Source organism: Zosterops lateralis (genome assembly GCF_965231275.1).
Source record: "Zosterops lateralis genome assembly, chromosome: 12".
NCBI lineage: Eukaryota > Metazoa > Chordata > Aves > Passeriformes > Zosteropidae > Zosterops > Zosterops lateralis.
The window spans coordinates 13979908-13985926 of NC_139772.1; positions in this window are offsets into that span (position 1 = coordinate 13979908).

Here is a 6019-nt window from a genome sequence, read left to right on the forward strand (position 1 = left end):
AAGCACATGGAACAGAGCAAACCACCGGGAACAGAAGAAAGTGTCACAGCTTTTAGCTGAATGAGCAGTTCCATGGATCAGTACATTTATCACAACCTGAGAGCTGCATGGGCACAGCATGAGGATATCATGGACAGCCTGCCAGCATTTCACCTTCTAGAACAGACCCCTACCAAAGACTCCTTGTTTCCAGAGCTTTCAAACCTTCATTATTCCCAACCAAGTCCTGGGATTCATCTGGGCTTACACTTCAGTACCAAGCTCACCTTCCCTGCTGCACGTGAGTGTTTCCCAGGAAAGATGGGACAACAAATATCAGCCATGCTCTGTAGAAATGGCATTGATATGGAGCTCTACAAGGATCAAGATGACAAACAAACACAATGAACACCATGAAACTGATCATCATCTCCCTCTTGAAACCCATGGCCACATTAGTCTTTCTGCTTAGAAAGGGCTCTGCTCTGAGGGGTGCAGAGAGTGGCCTGTGCAGTGCCCAGCACTCACCTGTGTCACAATGCACTCTAAGGGATGCAGAATGGTCACCAGTGTTCAGTGGCTGAAATCCCACTGTCACCTGCATGGTGTCACCAATGCCCAGAGTTCCCGTGGCCAGAGTGACAGAGAAAGGGCTGCAACAGAGAGACAGCAGGAGTCCTGGGGGAGATTTGGGCATGTTATCCCTTTTGCACTCCAGTTCACTTCTGCTCACTTGTACAAGCAAGGAGCAAACTAACCACAGTCGGCAGAAGATAAATAGAACAGACAGGATCAGAAACAGCTACTGACTGTAGTGTGAGGAGATCCAGCCCTCACAAGATCCTGTGGGATAAAATGAGCTCATCTCTCCCATAGTCTGTATCCAAATCTCTGCAATGAGGCTCAAGGGTCATTTGCATCTTGTTTACTTTCATCAGGCATCATTTCCCCTTATTGACAGAGCTGGCCAAAAGTTATGGCCATGAGGATACCAAGGACCAAGAACTCCTGACATAATTTAATAACAGAGCTGACAAGTGAGCAAAGCTGGTGATTCTGTGACCAAGGCTCTCAAAGCACCATGCACCTGCACTTTTGGTAAATTCCAAATGTGCAAGGAGGCTACAGTCAACCTCAAATCCTGTGGTATAGTTAGTTACCTTCTACAGCCAAACTTTCTTTTGTCCACTGGTGCCTTAACTGCCATTGTTATATCCTTAGATTTTGGGAGAATTGATCTCATTAAAAGCTACCTCTCACCCCAAGGAAGACAGAAAAAAACATTACTAATTGAATTGCCTCATGAGTTCACTAAAGCCTAAGAAACCCAAATATAATTTAATCTTAATTCTCTTTATATACTTATGTATATATCTTTATATCTTACTTTTTAGTGATGATGTAATAGCTGATGTCAAACAGCATAACTATTCCAATAAACCCAGTCTGCCAGGTTAAAGCATCCATTATTCCATCTCAGTGCTGAAAAATTCTGTACAGAACCAGCAGCTCACAAGCTCCATCTTTCCCCCTGTCACTGCAACCAGGCTCTATTTCATCTATTTCAATATTTAAATCTTGAAGTGCAGAAACTCTTTAAATCCCTATTAAGCAGGATCCAACATGGTGTGTAGCACTCAATAGAACAGCTGGCAAGTACATTGCAAGAAGGTGCCAGAATTTATTGGGTATTTATCTTGGCAGTGACAAAAGAAGATCTGGAAACCCCAGAAAAGATCCTTTGGGTTTGACACCACCAATGTAAGGCCAAAATCGGGGGAGAATCTCCTGGGAAAATTTCCACCATCTTGCAGAACAAAAGTGCTGAGACATTTTATTGTGGATGTGCTGCAGCAGGTAACTTGCTGTGCTGTACCCCACTGGAATGACAGCACTCTCCTCTTCCAGCAGTGTTAAACCTCCATGTCCCAGCACTTACCTTGTCCCTGTTCCTCAGAACCAGTGCCATTTCACAGGCCTCTCCAGGGGTGTAGTTCAGAAACAGAAGCTCCAGTGGGCAAAGCTGAAATGAGCTGTGATCCAGGCCAATTGCTGAGAACTGGAGAGGCAAGAGAGAGCAGGGACAGGTTCAGGTGCTGGCAGGAAGATTCTGCACTGATCCCCTGTGAAGATTCTGGGTGAGTACATCTGCCCAGCCCACACTGGGCAAACAGAGGCTCCTCCACTTCTATCCTGGGCTGATCAAAAGCTGCTGGACCACACTGAGCAGGCTCAAGCCAAGCAGCTCTTTTGGCACCCTCCTCAAATATCACACCAAACAGCAAGGAGAAGGGCAGGGAAAGGCTACATTGTGATGGGACGTCTCATGCTTGTGTTGAGGCTGGACAATCTGGGGTAGATTCAGCTTCTTAGTGCTGGTCAGCCTCTGTTTGATGACAAGAGATATCTTCTGGAAGGCAGAGGGAGTCAGCTGAAAGGTAAAAAAACCACCAAGAGCCTCAGAAACACACTTGTTCATAGAGGTTTTTCTTGTTCACTTGATGAATAATTTGTGATCACAGCCACTAGGACAATTCTGGAAACCCTGGAAGTTACCTGCTGAAATATTTAACATCAGTAAAAATTATATAGAGCAGAATGCACATGTTGTAACCACGTGGCTCTGTCCCATTAGCTTCTCTGTGATTTGATGTGACATGTTTGGGGATTCATCTCCTTTTCAGTTTCACTGGATTGAGCTGGTGACCTTTGCAGAGAGTGGGGAGGAGCTATCAGAACTCCCCTAACTCCATCCCTGCACAACACTCACAACCCACAGCGTGGAGATGTCACTGCTGGGTGAGTCTGAGGGAGGCAGGAAAGCAGCTCTGTGCTGGGACTGAAGTGCACAGGAACGGGTCAGTGCTCTCTTTTTAATTAGCACTTGTTTTCTCTGTCTGGCCTCACAGACCCCTCCACAGAAGAGCACAGAGATGTCCTTGACAGAGGCCCAGCACCAGGGCATCTCCAGCCAAGTGAGCTCCAGTCAGCAAAGGGACGTTTGTGGGAGGGAAGGAGGAATTGCCCTGACTCCAGTGCTGGGCTGGATCTGTGCTCCACACAGGAGATGAGACAGAGCAGCTGGTTTGGAACCTGTTCTAGCTGGGGCCAGCCCTGTCTCTCAAGGCTCCAGGCAGAGTCTGAGCTGCCCTCCACATGCCAGGTGCCCAAGGCAGGCTGGTGAGAGCAGCACAGGTGAGCGTCCAGTCTGACAGAAGGAATTGCACAAAGGGGATGGAAAGAAGCACACACTCATGGCTTCAGCTTTACATTGGTTTAACTTGGCTCTGGTGCCACAGCCAGGCAGGACACTGGCCTGTCCCTGAAGCAACACACAGTGTTCCCTCCTACACCAGGACAGCCCTCACCAACAGGATCACCCACACCAGCTCCCAGTCAGCAGCATCCTGCTAAGGGCTCTCCTTATGCTATGGAAGCACTTCAGCAGGACAGAGGGATCTGCTTATTAACTCCGGGACGGAAGCAGCAATTTTCAGCCTGGATGCGTCAGTCAGGAGAAAGCAGGAGCTGCCGCACGATGGCATCGTCTGCCCAGAGAGAGGCAGAGGCTCCTCCAGCTCGGGAAACTCCGCAGGAGCCTTCCCCGGGGGCAGAGCGCGGTGAGAGCTCCTTGGGGCCCGCGGGACCCTTTCAAGAGCAGAAAAGGACAAAGGACGTGTGTCCTCTTCCTCACAGCCTGTCACATTAGGGCTGGGGGGGCCTGACCGAGGGCCAGGCAGGGGTGGGTTTGTTCCTTATCAGCCATCCGGTGAGCGCCCAGGGGAAGCGGCGCATCCTTTGCTGATGGGGGCTTTTCCTCCCGGCGGATGCCGCCAGCGATGGCCGGGGGGCTCCCGGGGCAGCTGCACTGCTGCCTGGCACCTCTCCCAGAGACAGCCTCTGTTCCAGCACTTGTGAGTGCTGCCCCATCCCTTCTGTCACAGCTCGGAGGGGCCCTCAGAGGGTCCTGCTCCTTGCAGTTGGCTTGGTCCCGAAATTTCATCCCACTGGCCTAGATGAGGGAACCTGCAGTTCTGTGGGGTCATGGGCTGGGGCTGGACAGGGAGGATGCCCGCATGCAGGGAGGACTCTGGGCTGTGTCCAGGTCAGTGAGAAGGGACACAGACACGTCTGTCTGCTCTTTGTGCAGACAGTTCATTTTGTTTTGGTGCACAGTTATGTTCAGCACTGCTTTTGCTTATAGCTCTGGTTTGATATCACACTGTCCTGGGGGGGCAGACAGAGTGGGGAATTCCAAAGTGTTCCCCAAATAACACTTTGAATCTCAGACTTCAGTTCTTCCCTGCTGTCTCCTTGGGTTGATATGAGGAATCATAGCCTGGGGCAGGAATCTCTTTTACCCTTATCCACAGCACCCTCTATTTTAACTATCCCCAGCCAACAACAAAGTGCTAATGTCTGGCATCTGTTGCCCTTCTAGGCGACAAGACAGGTGCATTAACCCTAAAAACACACCCACAGCCAGGACAGCAGGTCAGGAGCCCAGGAATCTCATGCATCAGCCACTGAGACAGGCATGACAAACCTGTCATGGTTCCAGAAAGCAAGCCTGGCTAAGGCAAAAGCAAGCTGGAAACAGGCTGACTCTGTACATCTAAATGCAGTGTTGAGGGAGCAGCTCTCCAGTGGGGTTACAGCTGAAACCCACAGGTGTGTGGAGGCTCCGGGCAGAGGAGGAGAGGGAGGATACACTCTGTTCTTACAACGTGGGGTGCAGAAAAGCTGGGGTTGGGGAGGGAAGGGGTCCGGTGATCCCCTGGCCTCTCAGCTGAGCCAGCAAGACTTGCAAAGGGTTAAGCACCTGGGCAGGCAAATGTTTGCCTGGACTTGTTTTTCTGCCCAGCCTGTGAGGGTGTTTATTGTGCTGGGCCATGGCAAGGCTTGTTGGCTGTTGGAAGCCGTGCAGGCTCCTGGGGCTGTTTGCTGCTGCCTGTGAGTAACCCTGGTGTTATAAATGATTAGAAGCCAATCCAAAATAAAAGAATTTATTTAGCAACTTCCAAGATGAATTTCAAAATGCCACAATAAAATCGGACAACATCGATTGAATGCTAGGTGGACAGGGTGACAGCAGCAATGGTGCCATCCAACCTTGCCCACAAATGCTGGGTCTGGGTGTACAGTTTTTATACAGTTTTTCTGTCCGCAGACTATGTCCATTGATAGTCCGAATATTCATGTATTTCTTTATTTCCAAGTGAGGTTTTGAAAGGGTTTCCTGTCAGTATGAAAGAAGTCCCAAGAATCTTCCGGGCTCCTTCCTCTGGGGTGCTGATTTGATCATCCTCCCGGATCCTCCACCAAGATTGATATCAGGTCTTGATTAGTCCTGAAGTGGAGGTCCACCCTTGATGAATGGGCCATCTCCAGTCCAGCCTTGCCATTTCTGTTGTAAATTTTGTGGTTTCACAGGTGCACAATGGGTCTTGTAATTTCGGAGACGCACTTGAGCAGCTTTTAATAGTCCAGAGTTTTAATACAATATTTTATACATGAATTTATACACTACATCTATCACAATAACCTCATGTCAAACAGTTCCCACAGCTTTTGTTGGAAGGCTCATAGACATCTCCTGCCCAGAGAAGGCAGGAAGAGCTGAGCCTTTCTGAGAACAGAGCTGCTTCTGGTAAGCTCCTTTCTTTGAGACTGCCGGCATGTGCAGACACGCGGAATGGAGAAGAGGGAAGAGGGCACATGGAGAGGTGCTGACTGTGCTGGCCCGTGCATGCCCTGGGATGGGGCCCGAGGGCTGGCTCTGCGGCAGATGGGGACTCACAACACCCCAGGGAAAAGGCTGGGGCCAGGACCTGGCTGCTCCTGCCAGGAACACCCTTCCAGGACATGAGAATGCCTTGCACAGGCACTGGCTGCTCCTGCTGACATGGGAGGGGGAAATAGGGGGAGTAAATGGGGCTGCTGCAAATAGGGATGTGCCTTATCCTCTCCCACAGCCAAGGCAGCAGGCACTAGTCTGGCCTCAGGCTCTGGCAGAGGTGAAATAGAAGAGCCATGGCAC